Genomic DNA, 16,779 nt, shown 5'->3' on the forward strand with positions numbered 1-16,779 from the left:
CTCCAGCGTATCCAACGAGCAAAGAACACAATTTCTATTAAAATGTTGTAACCACGGACGATCCATGGTCGAGAGTCGTTCATGTAGATCTAGCCATAAGATAAACGAATTTCGGGGGATTTTGAATGGGCCAATAAGGAGTGAATACCAATCTACCTTTGGGCCTGAAGAGCGAAAAATGTCATACACCCTCCTGTTGGTGTAGGGGCCTCCCCTCAAAGTGATCGAGTCGTGTGTGCCACGTAGTGGAGGCAAACTTTGAATGATGTCCAACATAATAATGTCCGCCTGTGTGGGTTTGGGTGTGAGCAGCAATGGCCAATGCCATACTCCATTGTGAATAACCTCTCTAAGGAGCATATCCGCCCGTGTGTGGGTGTGATAGGGGTCGTGTGGAACTATAGTCATTAAAATCCCCATAAGATGCCAAGGATCCTGCCATATATATATATATATATATAAATTCTCCATTACCGATCTTATAATGGATATGAGATTGTAGTATATGTCGAAGTCTAAGCAATTTGCGCCAACCCCATGCCCCGGAATTGGCCTCAACTGTGCATATAGATTTGCCTTGAAGTCTCATGGTGTAAATCCATGTTACCCATATAGAACCGCGGTATCTACTTACTATTCTCCAGATATGTCTACTCATAAGAGTCCGATTGAGGGCTGCTACATTCATGATTCCCTGTCCTCCTTCTTCCACTGGACGACACACTTGATTCCAGGAAACCTTCGGATATCCAAAGGTTGATGCACCATTCCACAGGAACTGGCTGAACCGTTTCTCTATTTCCTTATTAACTCCTTTTGGCAAAATAAATGTCATAGCACAATAAATTATAGTGACATGAATACTGATTTAATGAGTTGAATTCTAGCTGCAAATGACAGCCGAATCGAAGCCCAACCCTGCAATCTCTTATCAATAATTTACTAATTTGGAATTTCTTATTAAAACAATATACAATAAGAAGTTTTGACTAATTAGTTTTATATTACTATTGAGTTTTTGAATATTGTTATTTATATTTTCATATTAATTGACTTGAATACAAAATAAAATATAATAATTTATGAATACGAAGTACAATTTTAATTTTGAAAAATATTTTTTATTTGGTAGTACCAATTAAATTTAGAAAGTGAATTACAAATAATAGAAGTAAATAGTTTCCTTATCAATAAAGCAATTATTATCAATTTGTTTTGAAAATATAATTGTATAATATAAATGTTTCAATGACAGAAACATAAATAATATCATGAACTTAATATATTTTATGACTAACTATAATAATATATTTACTTGTAAAAATATATTTGTTCAGTCTCCATAAAAAAATAAATTTCCTTACCCATATATCACGTCGGTAAGTCCCCACAAGATCATTGATATCCGATTTCAATAATTCTTAACTTTGAACATTTAAAACCAAGATCTTATACATATATTTTACAATCACCATCATAGGCATAATCGTGAGCTGTAGTTATGTATAGCCTAGAGACTTAATCCAATTCCAAAGTTGCTAATAAAATGCCGAATTTATTTATGTGTACGAACGCATAAAAGCTAGATTTGCTGATTGACTCTACCTTAAAAGTTTTCTTGATATACAGTACCTCTTGGGAGGATAGTTTGTTGATGATGATTGTATACTATAAACGATTTCTCTCTTTCTTTTTTTTTTTTATTTGCTATTGGTTGGCAGTGTTTCTTTCGTATGGTGAAGAGTTCAAAGATGTTCCAATTGTAAGCAGAGTAGTGGTAGAAGTACAGAACAAAAATATTTTCGAAAACAATGAATTTGAGTTTCATTGATGTACCAATTTGCTATATTGTTGAGTTGAGCTGATTTTGATGTGCTTTGGGAGCTAATCAAGTAATAATTATACAACTAGAAATTGGTTTTGAATCAAAACTTTTATTTCTCTTGTTAAGAATAAGCCGGACCTTGTTGGGCAGAGCAACAATTTTCCACATACTACAAAGAAGGCAAAAGTACTACCGAACACACTTAATTCTTATTTACAATAAACTTTTTACATAGATGGTAGCTGGTGCAAGAGGGCTCCTACTCCGAGGTACTTGAACCCGAGTTGAATTGAAAGCTGGTGCAAGATCATCTTCACCAACATTAAGCTGTTAGAATGAGAAAAAAAAAAAAAAAACAAACAAAAAAACGTGTACAGAATTAACAATTAAAGTGAAAAACACGCAACATAATGACATGCAATAACAACTTACATCTTCTTTATCAACTTTTCCCATATTTAGGAATCAAGTAAAGTTGAAACCATTGCAATTTCCTTTGTATAATTCAAACCCAAAAGTGTTTGATTTCTATGAAACCCTCACGTTCTCAACATTCTAAGTTGGAAGCAATAGAATTACGAATTTTAAGGCCGCTTTAAATATGACGGGCGCAAGACAGTTTGGAGTTGAGGCCTTAATGAGAAGTAACCCTCCACCGTTTTTTTCTTGTTTATTCGTGATTTCTTCATTATGTTAGGTTTTGTTCCCATGTCGCTTTATTAAAACTTTTTGTTTATGATACATTTAAAACTCTTGTATAAATTCTACAGAAACACCATATTTGTTCGTATCCTCATCGTCTTAACTTTGGAGGTGTATCTAAGCATGGTTGGAAATTCCATAGCACACAATCACAAATTAGTTGATTTGTGAACTTCAAAAATAAAATGTCGTATACTAAATTGCGTTACAGTTCTAGATGCCAATCTCATTATTCGTTTTTAAATTATTGGTAAAAATATCTTAAAAGAATTTTCAATACATTTTGTCAAGTATCAGCACAATAATCATTTATCAAAAGAAAAGTTAATAATGTAGTTTTTTGAAAATATGAATAAATATGGCGTTGAATGCAATTTGACTAGAAATAGTAAACTGAATGCTTCTTAAAAATGTTCCAAAAAACTTCAAAAACAGTTTCAATCACTTTTATGAAAATAAAATTCAATAACAAATTTCACAAAGTCCAAAACATATGACTTTTCGTGCATTCATTCAAAAATAATTAAATGAATTCATCTATTGCAAATCAAAATATTTTGTTAATTTGTCTTCAATATTTGCAAGTGTACTTCAAGCTAATCGCGAAAACATGAGTTTATTACAAAACACTTGACAAGAAAAACAAATATTTGAGTAAAAGATAAAAATTGATTTTTAGAACATGAATTTGACAAGGAAAACAAATCTTTAAGTGAAAGAGGAAAACTAATTTCCAGTATTATTATTTAGAAATAAGAATTAAAAAGTTCTTCAAACACTGTATATGTTACCAAAACTCTTTTTTCCTCAAAAACTATTTATCAACTCATGAAATTATATAATACTCAGAAAAGATTTACCAAGTCCTTTTGAAAAGCAAATTTTAAATTGGCATCTAAACAACCGTTTCGCATTTTAGCATAGCATTTAATTTTAAAAGTTCACAAATAAAATAATTCAAGATTGTATGAAATAGATTTTTCAACACATGTTTCTATGATACACCTGCAAAAATAAGAGGATAATTACATGAACCAACATGGAGTTTGTAAATCCATACAAGAATGCCAAATGTATCAAAAACAAAAAATTTGAAGGCAAGCGCATGAAGAGAAAACCCAACACAACAAACGAACCAAGAACAAATTTACAAAAACAGAGGAGGGTTTATTCTCCAATTTAGGTCTCAACTCTACCCTTGCATCCTTCACATTTTGAGCAGCCCCAAAACCCACAATTCTTTTCTTTCCAAACGAGAATGGTGATTACGCGGCTTTTCAAAGAAATCGGAGCAGTAAAATTGGGTTTGAATTATACAAAGTGTAAAACTCAATGATTCAACCTTCTTGATTTCAAAATATGGAAGAAAAATTGACAACGAAGAATTAATAGGGGCATTGGTTGCTTTTTCGTTAGAAACTAGAAGAGACGAATATGAAGATAGGTACGCTACCATTAAGTTCTAAAATATCATCAAAAAACACACATTAGCAGCCAACATATGTTTTAATTGAGCATTTAAATCCTACTTAAACTTTTGATTCCCACACAATCCTTATCGATATGAGGTTATCTACTTTGCACGAAATTAGCAAACCAAATTCAAACTCTAGCCCTCGCTCTTGTAAAGGACAAGTATGAATCACATATACCAAGTGACATGCTTCACTTGTAGAATCAAATAAACGCATGTTACAAGTATTACTGAAAAATGATATATCAACAACAAAACTTGCAAATAAAAGAATTCCTCCTAAATTACCAGTAACAACACTTCTATAAGAGACTATAAATCGTATGACATCTATCCTTTGCATTAATACATAATAACGAAGTAAGGCACAAAAGAAAACAACATAAATGTCACTGCGGCATGCTCTAATTTGAAGCATAAAAACAGATACTGCATAACCAAGAATATACCTTTCTAGATGGCACTTGAGAGAAAATATTCTGCTGGTCCATTAATTGGTTTAGGAAGTTTCATCACAGTCCCAAGAGAATATTAAGATACTAAAAGTCGAGTTAAATTAAGAGTAAGAGATGGATGGTGGCACTGAGCTTTCAGCGGATCACATACAACGAAGTTCCATCACAGTCCCAAGAGAATATTAAGATACTTAAAACTCAAGTTCAAATAAGAGTAAGAGAGAGTGGAAGGATGGCGGTCAGCTAGCAGTGGATCACATATATGCATTAAGAGATGAAGTAGGCAAATTGATCAGCAAACATAATGTTACTTTCTGCTCCTCAAGTAGACGAAGAGTCACTAATCAAAATGAAGATATACATGGTTTTCCATTACCTTCAAGCAGTAGTTTTGCTCTGGATTGTGTAATTGACAACATCAGCATCTTGCTCATATAGCTCCATATGTTAACAAGTGGAGCCAAAAAGTTTCGGCACCAAAGTCCTACGAGAACCAAGGATCATTGACAGAATTTTCAGAAAACTTCAAAAGATATCACTAGACAAACCTCTCACATAGATACAAAATCATTTCTAAAGAAAACTTTTGTGAAAAGCTTGTAAGTGTACATATAATCCTTTTACATCAATGAAAATAATCTTTTCCGAAAAGAAAAAAAAAAAAGAAAATCATTTCCGTTGCATTTTTGCATGCGTTTAGATTATATAACTTCCAGCAAAGAACTTTCTAAAACAGAAAATGCATACATTCATATTATTGCTACAGTCACATTCATATTAAAAGAACAGAAAATGCATACATTCATGGCCACTTGTCTCTGTAGCTGTAAGCATCAATCACAGCAAGGCCAGAAAAAATCGTGCCTTCTTCAAACGCTCAAACCTTTTTGAACAACTTGGAAGAAGCCCTGGAAACAGCTATGACACTCAAGTTTCTCTCTTTGGAGTGAGAATCCTTGCAAAGCGGAGTGGAACATGAGCTCTAACCAAAGCTCCATCCTTTGATGTATTCCTATCGAATGATTGTCAAACATTGAAGTTTCTGAGATTATATTTTGTTTAACAACAGAAAAAATTGGATATTGAGTCAAACACGGACATAAGTACACCTCAGAATGCTACAACCTTTATCATCGCATTGTCAAAATTATGGTGAATTTGGCACTGACTCAAGCATGGGCAGAAGACAACCTACGACCGCTATACCCTTTATATTGCATTATTACAACTGCACAAAATCGGACCAACATATGATGCGAAATTCTAGGTTCTTTTTCTCTTTCTTCTACCCGAATTCACAATTTTCTAAAGCAAAAAGTTGCTTCCTTATTATGAATCAGTCTAGCATATCCTTGTTCCTATTACCTCCGAGAGAAAATACCAGATAAATTTGCATAGGAGTTCCCCTTTATCAAAGGGAATCAGAGGTTCCGCCCACACCATCATATCCCGTTGAAGGAAAAAGTCAAGGATCACATAAGAACATTCAATCTACTGGTAGATATGTCCCATATAAAAGAGGACGGAGAAAAGAAGATCAGAAACCAATTTGTAATTATGCAAGATAGCCATGGAGAAGTACCTTTAGTTCTTCCTGAACTGCATTACAGAGAAATCATCTAACCCTTCACCAGTTAAAGCAGAGATGCATATGGCATCCACTTTTTTTCTTAGCTTCAGACTTGATCTTTTCCGGATCCTTTGCATTAGCGACCTGTAGAGATATGCATTAACCAGTCAGGAAGTGATGCTCTTACACTCCATTGCAACCAGTCAAACCTCTCGTATTTTGAATGGAAGTTTGTTATAAATCTAAACCATCAATAACTTGAGAATTAAGAACAAAACCAAGCATATTCAGTCAGTGACAACCACACTAGGTTAGCACACTGTGTTAATGTCAGTCTAATGTCGTGTAAGAAATCAATTACTACCAAGGGTATGTATCAATAAGTCACGTTCATATATTAGAGAGAAACATATATAAGGCAACCCACAGTCAATAAAGTGGATGGAGTTAATCTGAATGCCTTATCCTCAACCACGGTGGTATCATTGTGTAGTGCAATCTTGAGTTTTCGCACTATCTTATTGGGTCGGCGATATTGTTGACGAGTTATCAGATAGGAAAACCAAAAACTATAAATAGAACATAAGAATGATTGAGCTAACTTCAACGTCGCTCCTCAAAATTGTGCATATTTAAGCACAAATGAAAAATAAATCCCACTACCTTGTTCCAAATAATTAATTTAGGGGATTGATGATGTATCAAGTTCTGGAAGAACTTTTTCCACAGCGTCAATCTGTTGCTCTGCCACTGGATGCCTGATCCAAATTGAACAATGTACTATAGTTGAGATTTGCAGTCTACTATTCAAATGGTCAATCATACCTAATATCCACCACATGTACTAGAAGTGATGACTCATATATCTCTTGCAGAGTTGCCCTACAAGCAGCTACCTAGAAGAAAAATGATTGGTTGAAAGAAACATCAATTAAATAAAACAGCCAAGATTTAATTCACTGAACATAACAAAACACAATCAGAAATAACGGGGAATGACCATGACATAGGAGAAATGTTCATATGAGTGTTGTTGGTAACTTCTGGATGAAGCCAACAGTGTCAGTTAAAAGAAACTCCTTCCCATTCTTCATCCAAACAAAAGAGAGTACAGGAATTCCCTACATTTAGGGCACGCAAGGAAGATATATAGCCAAAAAAAGTACAGGGAAAAAAAAAAAAAAGAGTAAAACAGTGTAATTCAAGAATTCGGTGATCTTCAAGAAAGTTTTCCGTCGGGCAGACAAATTTATTGAACCAAGATACATTTAATTTCACAATGCAAGAACCCTAAATCAAGAAACTTAAATAAAAGTCACTTGTTTTGAGTTGATGACTTACAAGAAGTACCTACCTGAAGAAGAAGAAAACCGAGGCTGGGGGCTGGAGGAGGATGAAGGGTGTGTTGTGAGTTTCACAACGGTAAAACAAAATTTGCCCGTTAAATATCTAAATACACCCTATTGTACTTTCTTGGGCCGGGCCGGGTCACTCTCCATTAAACTAGGGTCCAATAACAACAATTATTGGGGCTTAGTAATAAAATGTGTTTGACATAACTTGGGCCTCCGATTATATACATATATATATAATAATCACAAAACTACATTACTATTGTGTGATAATAATGTATCGCATAATATTTGTTTACAATCATTATAAAATTTCACTCATTATTGAAATATATTAGTTTTGAACTTCTCAATAAGAAAATAAATAACCCAAAATTGAAAATATAATAAAAAATCAGTCTATAAAAAAAAGAGCATAATATGAAGTGACTGTTTTTCCCTTGGAAGATACATTACAAGAAATTATCTCCATCATAATGTATCACGAGGAGTGTTCTGCGTAAATTTTTTTTAATTTAAATTGAATTTAATGAAACATCAAACAATTACACAAAAAATATAATATATTTGTCAGGTAATTGGTGTACAATTTAAGAAAAGTGATCTATTACATGTAAAATATAGCATATTTATTCTATGAACTGTCGTATTTTGGACGAACCTGATTTAAATAAAACTTTTTATATTGTAGATATATACCCATTTTAGTTCTTAAATATGAACAAATCTTAACTCTATGTATCTGATTTCCATGTCTGTAGTGACACTAACTCCACGTTGACAACTTACAAATTTAGGGACTAAAGTGAGAAAAAAAAAATCTAAACTGATCATTTTATCCCCAATTATAATTTGGTCAGAATGATCAATTTGAGATAAAGTTAAAGTTTAGAGATGTTAACGTCAAGAAATGAACTTGAGAAACTAAAATTATTCTAAATGAAACATAAGGAATTAACTATAATATTTAACTCTAACAATATATATATATATATATAGTACTTCTAATTCCTCTAAACTACTTAGAAGATGAATGATGTATCTAACTAAATAGGCAAATAATATTTTGACACGCTTAATTTGATTGAAAAGATCTTATATATTTATAACAAAAAAATGAGTTACTAGAGGGCACGTTAAAATTTAAAAGGAATAGCATATGAATAACATATAAATACTAACCCAAACTTCAAAAAATAAAAATATAATATGGAATAAATATCCTCAATTTTATTAAATTAAAAGTATTGTTGAAAATTTTAAATTAAGTGGCTTCCAACTAATTAATTTTATTTTAAAATTAATATTAGATAATTATTTTTTTATTATAATTTTTTTTTATAATATAATGGACGTATCATTTTTAGAATTCTAATAAGTGTAACTTGTGATTAAATATAAAATAGTGAGAATCCCTTGAGTGTTTATTCCTATAATAAAAAAACATCCACACCCTTATTGGGGTACATTTTCATAATATGCTCTTATTGAATTATATCGTTTTTCGGTAAAGGTAAATTGCATTAAAAAAATTATAATGTACAGTCGTATGACTGATGTTGTGTGCCATGGAATTTGCCATAATCTACACAATGCTACCGTACTAATTTTATTCGGCAATTCTGCACTAAGTGTACGTAATCTAATTTTGTCTAAAATAATGATAGCCAATGCCGACGGGTCTCGATCCAATTGCTGAAATTTCCTCCTATTGCTCTCCTGCCAAATGGGATATACTAGAGATGCTAAAAGGTTGCGATAGGCGGTGTTAACTACATGCTTTCCTCGCCACTTTCGCGCAGCAATCATCACATCAATCATCCATCCTCTGTTTGTCCATGCAAATCGAACCTTCTTGCGTAAGATTTGAACACACTGCTTTGAATAAGGGCAAGAAAATAGCAACTATTAGTGAGTCTCCAGCGTATCCAACGAGGAAAGAACACAATTTCTATTAAAATGTTGTAACCACGGACGATCCATGGTCGAGAGTCGTTCATGTAGATCTAGCCATAAGATAAACGAATTTCGGGGGATTTTGAATGGGCCAATAAGGAGTGAATACCAACCTACCTTTGGGCCTGAAGAGCAAAAAATGTCATACACCCTCCTGTTGGTGTAGGGGCCTCCCCTCAGAGTGATCGAGTCGTGTGTGCCACGTAGTGGAGGCAAACTTTGAATGATGTCCAACATAATAATGTCCGCCTGTGTGGGTTTGGGTGTGAGCAGCAATGGCCAATGCCATACTCCATTGTGAATAACCTCTCTAAGGAGCATATCCGCCCGTGTGTGGGTGTGATAGGGGTCGTGTGGAACTATAGTCATTAAAATCCCCATAAGATGCCAAGGATCCTGCCATATATATATATATATATATAAATTCTCCATTACCGATCTTATAATGGATATGAGATTGTAGTATATGTCGAAGTCTAAGCAATTTGCGCCAACCCCATGCCCCGGAATTGGCCTCAACTGTGCATATAGATTTGCCTTGAAGTCTCATGGTGTAAATCCATGTTACCCATATAGAACCGCGGTATCTACTTACTATTCTCCAGATATGTCTACTCATAAGAGTCCGATTGAGGGCTGCTACATTCATGATTCCCTGTCCTCCTTCTTCCACTGGACGACACACTTGATTCCAGGAAACCTTCGGATATCCAAAGGTTGATGCACCATTCCACAGGAACTGGCTGAACCGTTTCTCTATTTCCTTATTAACTCCTTTTGGCAAAACAAATGTCATAGCACAATAAATTATAGTGACATGAATACTGATTTAATGAGTTGAATTCTAGCTGCAAATGACAGCCGAATCGAAGCCCAACCCTGCAATCTCTTATCAATAATTTACTAATTTGGAATTTCTTATTAAAACAATATACAATAAGAAGTTTTGACTAATTAGTTTTATATTACTATTGAGTTTTTGAATATTGTTATTTATATTTTCATATTAATTGACTTGAATACAAAATAAAATATAATAATTTATGAATACGAAGTACAATTTTAATTTTGAAAAATATTTTTTATTTGGTAGTACCAATTAAATATAGAAAGTGAATTACAAATAATAGAAGTAAATAGTTTCCTTATCAATAAAGCAATTATTATCAATTTGTTTTGAAAATATAATTGTATAATATAAATGTTTCAATGACAGAAACATAAATAATATCATGAACTTAATATATTTTATGACTAACTATAATAATATATTTACTTGTAAAAATATATTTGTTCAGTCTCCATAAAAAAATAAATTTCCTTACGCATATATCACGTCGGTAAGTCCCCACAAGATCATTGATATCCGATTTCAATAATTCTTAACTTTGAACATTTAAAACCAAGATCTTATACATATATTTTACAATCACCATCATAGGCATAATCGTGAGCTGTAGTTATGTATAGCCTAGAGACTTAATCCAATTCCAAAGTTGCTAATAAAATGCCGAATTTATTTATGTGTACGAACGCATAAAAGCTAGATTTGCTGATTGACTCTACCTTAAAAGTTTTCTTGATATACAGTACCTCTTGGGAGGATAGTTTGTTGATGATGATTGTATACTATAAACGATTTCTCTCTTTCTTTTTTTTTTTATTTGCTATTGGTTGGCAGTGTTTCTTTCGTATGGTGAAGAGTTCAAAGATGTTCCAATTGTAAGCAGAGTAGTGGTAGAAGTACAGAACAAAAATATTTTCGAAAACAATGAATTTGAGTTTCATTGATGTACCAATTTGCTATATTGTTGAGTTGAGCTGATTTTGATGTGCTTTGGGAGCTAATCAAGTAATAATTATACAACTAGAAATTGGTTTTGAATCAAAACTTTTATTTCTCTTGTTAAGAATAAGCCGGACCTTGTTGGGCAGAGCAACAATTTTCCACATACTACAAAGAAGGCAAAAGTACTACCGAACACACTTAATTCTTATTTACAATAAACTTTTTACATAGATGGTAGCTGGTGCAAGAGGGCTCCTACTCCGAGGTACTTGAACCCGAGTTGAATTGAAAGCTGGTGCAAGATCATCTTCACCAACATTAAGCTGTTAGAATGAGAAAAAAAAAAAAAAACAAACAAAAAAACGTGTACAGAATTAACAATTAAAGTGAAAAACACGCAACATAATGACATGCAATAACAACTTACATCTTCTTTATCAACTTTTCCCATATTTAGGAATCAAGTAAAGTTGAAACCATTGCAATTTCCTTTGTATAATTCAAACCCAAAAGTGTTTGATTTCTATGAAACCCTCACGTTCTCAACATTCTAAGTTGGAAGCAATAGAATTACGAATTTTAAGGCCGCTTTAAATATGACGGGCGCAAGACAGTTTGGAGTTGAGGCCTTAATGAGAAGTAACCCTCCACCGTTTTTTTCTTGTTTATTCGTGATTTCTTCATTATGTTAGGTTTTGTTCCCATGTCGCTTTATTAAAACTTTTTGTTTATGATACATTTAAAACTCTTGTATAAATTCTACAGAAACACCATATTTGTTCGTATCCTCATCGTCTTAACTTTGGAGGTGTATCTAAGCATGGTTGGAAATTCCATAGCACACAATCACAAATTAGTTGATTTGTGAACTTCAAAAATAAAATGTCGTATACTAAATTGCGTTACAGTTCTAGATGCCAATCTCATTATTCGTTTTTAAATTATTGGTAAAAATATCTTAAAAGAATTTTCAATACATTTTGTCAAGTATCAGCACAATAATCATTTATCAAAAGAAAAGTTAATAATGTAGTTTTTTGAAAATATGAATAAATATGGCGTTGAATGCAATTTGACTAGAAATAGTAAACTGAATGCTTCTTAAAAATGTTCCAAAAAACTTCAAAAACAGTTTCAATCACTTTTATGAAAATAAAATTCAATAACAAATTTCACAAAGTCCAAAACATATGACTTTTCGTGCATTCATTCAAAAATAATTAAATGAATTCATCTATTGCAAATCAAAATATTTTGTTAATTTGTCTTCAATATTTGCAAGTGTACTTCAAGCTAATCGCGAAAACATGAGTTTATTACAAAACACTTGACAAGAAAAACAAATATTTGAGTAAAAGATAAAAATTGATTTTTAGAACATGAATTTGACAAGGAAAACAAATCTTTAAGTGAAAGAGGAAAACTAATTTCCAGTATTATTATTTAGAAATAAGAATTAAAAAGTTCTTCAAACACTGTATATGTTACCAAAACTCTTTTTTCCTCAAAAACTATTTATCAACTCATGAAATTATATAATACTCAGAAAAGATTTACCAAGTCCTTTTGAAAAGCAAATTTTAAATTGGCATCTAAACAACCGTTTCGCATTTTAGCATAGCATTTAATTTTAAAAGTTCACAAATAAAATAATTCAAGATTGTATGAAATAGATTTTTCAACACATGTTTCTATGATACACCTGCAAAAATAAGAGGATAATTACATGAACCAACATGGAGTTTGTAAATCCATACAAGAATGCCAAATGTATCAAAAACAAAAAATTTTAAGGCAAGCGCATGAAGAGAAAACCCAACACAACAAACGAACCAAGAACAAATTTACAAAAACAGAGGAGGGTTTATTCTCCAATTTAGGTCTCAACTCTACCCTTGCATCCTTCACATTTTGAGCAGCCCCAAAACCCACAATTCTTTTCTTTCCAAACGAGAATGGTGATTACGCGGCTTTTCAAAGAAATCGGAGCAGTAAAATTGGGTTTGAATTATACAAAGTGTAAAACTCAATGATTCAACCTTCTTGATTTCAAAATGTGGAAGAAAAATTGACAACGAAGAATTAATAGGGGCATTGGTTGCTTTTTCGTTAGAAACTAGAAGAGACGAATATGAAGATAGGTACGCTACCATTAGGTTCTAAAATATCATCAAAAAACACACATTAGCAGCCAACATATGTTTTAATTGAGCATTTAAATCCTACTTAAACTTTTGATTCCCACACAATCCTTATCGATATGAGGTTATCTACTTTGCACGAAATTAGCAAACCAAATTCAAACTCTAGCCCTCGCTCTTGTAAAGGACAAGTATGAATCACATATACCAAGTGACATGCTTCACTTGTAGAATCAAATAAACGCATGTTACAAGTATTACTGAAAAATGATATATCAACAACAAAACTTGCAAATAAAAGAATTCCTCCTAAATTACCAGTAACAACACTTCTATAAGAGACTATAAATCGTATGACATCTATCCTTTGCATTAATACATAATAACGAAGTAAGGCACAAAAGAAAACAACATAAATGTCACTGCGGCATGCTCTAATTTGAAGCATAAAAACAGATACTGCATAACCAAGAATATACCTTTCTAGATGGCACTTGAGAGAAAATATTCTGCTGGTCCATTAATTGGTTTAGGAAGTTTCATCACAGTCCCAAGAGAATATTAAGATACTAAAAGTCGAGTTAAATTAAGAGTAAGAGATGGATGGTGGCACTGAGCTTTCAGCGGATCACATATAACGAAGTTCCATCACAGTCCCAAGAGAATATTAAGATACTTAAAACTCAAGTTCAAATAAGAGTAAGAGAGAGTGGAAGGATGGCGGTCAGCTAGCAGTGGATCACATATATGCATTAAGAGATGAAGTAGGCAAATTGATCAGCAAACATAATGTTACTTTCTGCTCCTCAAGTAGACGAAGAGTCACTAATCAAAATGAAGATATACATGGTTTTCCATTAACTTCAAGCAGTAGTTTTGCTCTGGATTGTGTAATTGACAACATCAGCATCTTGCTCATATAGCTCCATATGTTAACAAGTGGAGCCAAAAAGTTTCGGCACCAAAGTCCTACGAGAACCAAGGATCATTGACAGAATTTTCAGAAAACTTCAAAAGATATCACTAGACAAACCTCTCACATAGATACAAAATCATTTCTAAAGAAAACTTTTGTGAAAAGCTTGTAAGTGTACATATAATCCTTTTACATCAATGAAAATAATCTTTTCCGAAAAGAAAAAAAAAAAAGAAAATCATTTCCGTTGCATTTTTGCATGCGTTTAGATTATATAACTTCCAGCAAAGAACTTTCTGAAACAGAAAATGCATACATTCATATTATTGCTACAGTCACATTCATATTAAAAGAACAGAAAATGCATACATTCATGGCCACTTGTCTCTGTAGCTGTAAGCATCAATCACAGCAAGGCCAGAAAAAATCGTGCCTTCTTCAAACGCTCAAACCTTTTTGAACAACTTGGAAGAAGCCCTGGAAACAGCTATGACACTCAAGTTTGTCTCTTTGGAGTGAGAAGCCTTGCAAAGCGGAGTGGAACATGAGCTCTAACCAAAGCTCCATCCTTTGATGTATTCCTATCGAATGATTGTCAAACATTGAAGTTTCTGAGATTATATTTTGTTTAACAACAGAAAAAATTGGATATTGAGTCAAACACGGACACAAGTACACCTCAGAATGCTACAACCTTTATCATCGCATTGTCAAAATTATGGTGAATTTGGCACTGACTCAAGCATGGGCAGAAGACAACCTACGACCGCTATACCCTTTATATTGCATTATTACAACTGCACAAAATCGGACCAACATATGATGCGAAATTCTAGGTTCTTTTTCTCTTTCTTCTACCCGAATTCACAATTTTCTAAAGCAAAAAGTTGCTTCCTTATTATGAATCAGTCTAGCATATCCTTGTTCCTATTACCTCCGAGAGAAAATACCAGATAAATTTGCATAGGAGTTCCCCTTTATCAAAGGGAATCAGAGGTTCCGCCCACACCATCATATCCCGTTGAAGGAAAAAGTCAAGGATCACATAAGAACATTCAATCTACTGGTAGATATGTCCCATATAAAAGAGGACGGAGAAAAGAAGATCAGAAACCAATTTGTAATTATGCAAGATAGCCATGGAGAAGTACCTTTAGTTCTTCCTGAACTGCATTACAGAGAAATCATCTAACCCTTCACCAGTTAAAGCAGAGATGCATATGGCATCCACTTTTTTTCTTAGCTTCAGACTTGATCTTTTCCGGATCCTTTGCATTAGCGACCTGTAGAGATATGCATTAACCAGTCAGGAAGTGATGCTCTTACACTCCATTGCAACCAGTCAAACCTCTCGTATTTTGAATGGAAGTTTGTTATAAATCTAAACCATCAATAACTTGAGAATTAAGAACAAAACCAAGCATATTCAGTCAGTGACAACCACACTAGGTTAGCACACTGTGTTAATGTCAGTCTAATGTCGTGTAAGAAATCAATTACTACCAAGGGTATGTATCAATAAGTCACGTTCATATATTAGAGAGAAACATATATAAGGCAACCCACAGTCAATAAAGTGGATGGAGTTAATCTGAATGCCTTATCCTCAACCACGGTGGTATCATTGTGTAGTGCAATCTTGAGTTTTCGCACTATCTTATTGGGTCGGCGATATTGTTGACGAGTTATCAGATAGGAAAACCAAAAACTATAAATAGAACATAAGAATGATTGAGCTAACTTCAACGTCGCTCCTCAAAATTGTGCATATTTAAGCACAAATGAAAAATAAATCCCACTACCTTGTTCCAAATAATTAATTTAGGGGATTGATGATGTATCAAGTTCTGGAAGAACTTTTTCCACAGCGTCAATCTGTTGCTCTGCCACTGGATGCCTGATCCAAATTGAACAATGTACTATAGTTGAGATTTGCAGTCTACTATTCAAATGGTCAATCATACCTAATATCCACCACATGTACTAGAAGTGATGACTCATATATCTCTTGCAGAGTTGCCCTACAAGCAGCTACCTAGAAGAAAAATGATTGGTTGAAAGAAACATCAATTAAATAAAACAGCCAAGATTTAATTCACTGAACATAACAAAACACAATCAGAAATAACGGGGAATGACCATGACATAGGAGAAATGTTCATATGAGTGTTGTTGGTAACTTCTGGATGAAGCCAACAGTGTCAGTTAAAAGAAACTCCTTCCCATTCTTCATCCAAACAAAAGAGAGTACAGGAATTCCCTACATTTAGGGCACGCAAGGAAGATATATAGCCAAAAAAAGTACAGGGAAAAAAAAAAAAAAGAGTAAAACAGTGTAATTCAAGAATTCGGTGATCTTCAAGAAAGTTTTCCGTCGGGCAGACAAATTTATTGAACCAAGATACATTTAATTTCACAATGCAAGAACCCTAAATCAAGAAACTTAAATAAAAGTCACTTGTTTTGAGTTGATGACTTACAAGAAGTACCTACCTGAAGAAGAAGAAAACCGAGGCTGGGGGCTGGAGGAGGATGAAGGGTGTGTTGTGAGTTTCACAACGGTAAAACAAAATTTGCCCGTTAAATATCTAAATACACC

The 16,779-nt window shown here is 33.3% G+C and overlaps 2 long non-coding RNA genes across 12 annotated transcripts; both read right to left on the minus strand.

Moving 5' to 3' along the window:
• Positions 1-1,914: 1,914 nt before the first annotated feature.
• LOC148788845 (uncharacterized) lies at positions 1,915-7,487 on the minus strand. Of its 6 annotated transcripts, none has more exons than XR_016064935.1 (6): positions 7,377-7,487; positions 6,690-6,918; positions 6,039-6,170; positions 5,257-5,468; positions 4,833-4,940; positions 1,915-2,136 (listed from the first exon to the last, which is right to left on the minus strand). It is a non-coding gene; the product is annotated as an uncharacterized LOC148788845 (long non-coding RNA). The 6 variants fall into 6 exon arrangements; XR_016064933.1 differs by having other exon boundaries at positions 1,915-2,152; XR_016064932.1 differs by having other exon boundaries at positions 1,915-4,940.
• Positions 7,488-11,208: 3,721 nt separating this feature from the next.
• LOC148788846 (uncharacterized) lies at positions 11,209-16,779 on the minus strand. Of its 6 annotated transcripts, none has more exons than XR_016064902.1 (5): positions 16,670-16,779; positions 15,983-16,211; positions 15,332-15,463; positions 14,550-14,761; positions 11,209-11,446 (listed from the first exon to the last, which is right to left on the minus strand). It is a non-coding gene; the product is annotated as an uncharacterized LOC148788846 (long non-coding RNA). The 6 variants fall into 6 exon arrangements; XR_016064901.1 differs by lacking the exon at positions 11,209-11,446 and adding an exon at positions 13,994-14,233; XR_016064903.1 differs by lacking the exon at positions 11,209-11,446 and adding an exon at positions 16,320-16,440 and having other exon boundaries at positions 13,994-14,761; positions 15,983-16,215; positions 16,674-16,737.

This window comes from Sesamum indicum, linkage group LG3, assembly GCF_026168435.1.
Source record: "Sesamum indicum cultivar Baizhima isolate 11 linkage group LG3, ASM2616843v1, whole genome shotgun sequence".
NCBI classification, from domain to species: Eukaryota; Viridiplantae; Streptophyta; class Magnoliopsida; order Lamiales; family Pedaliaceae; genus Sesamum; species Sesamum indicum.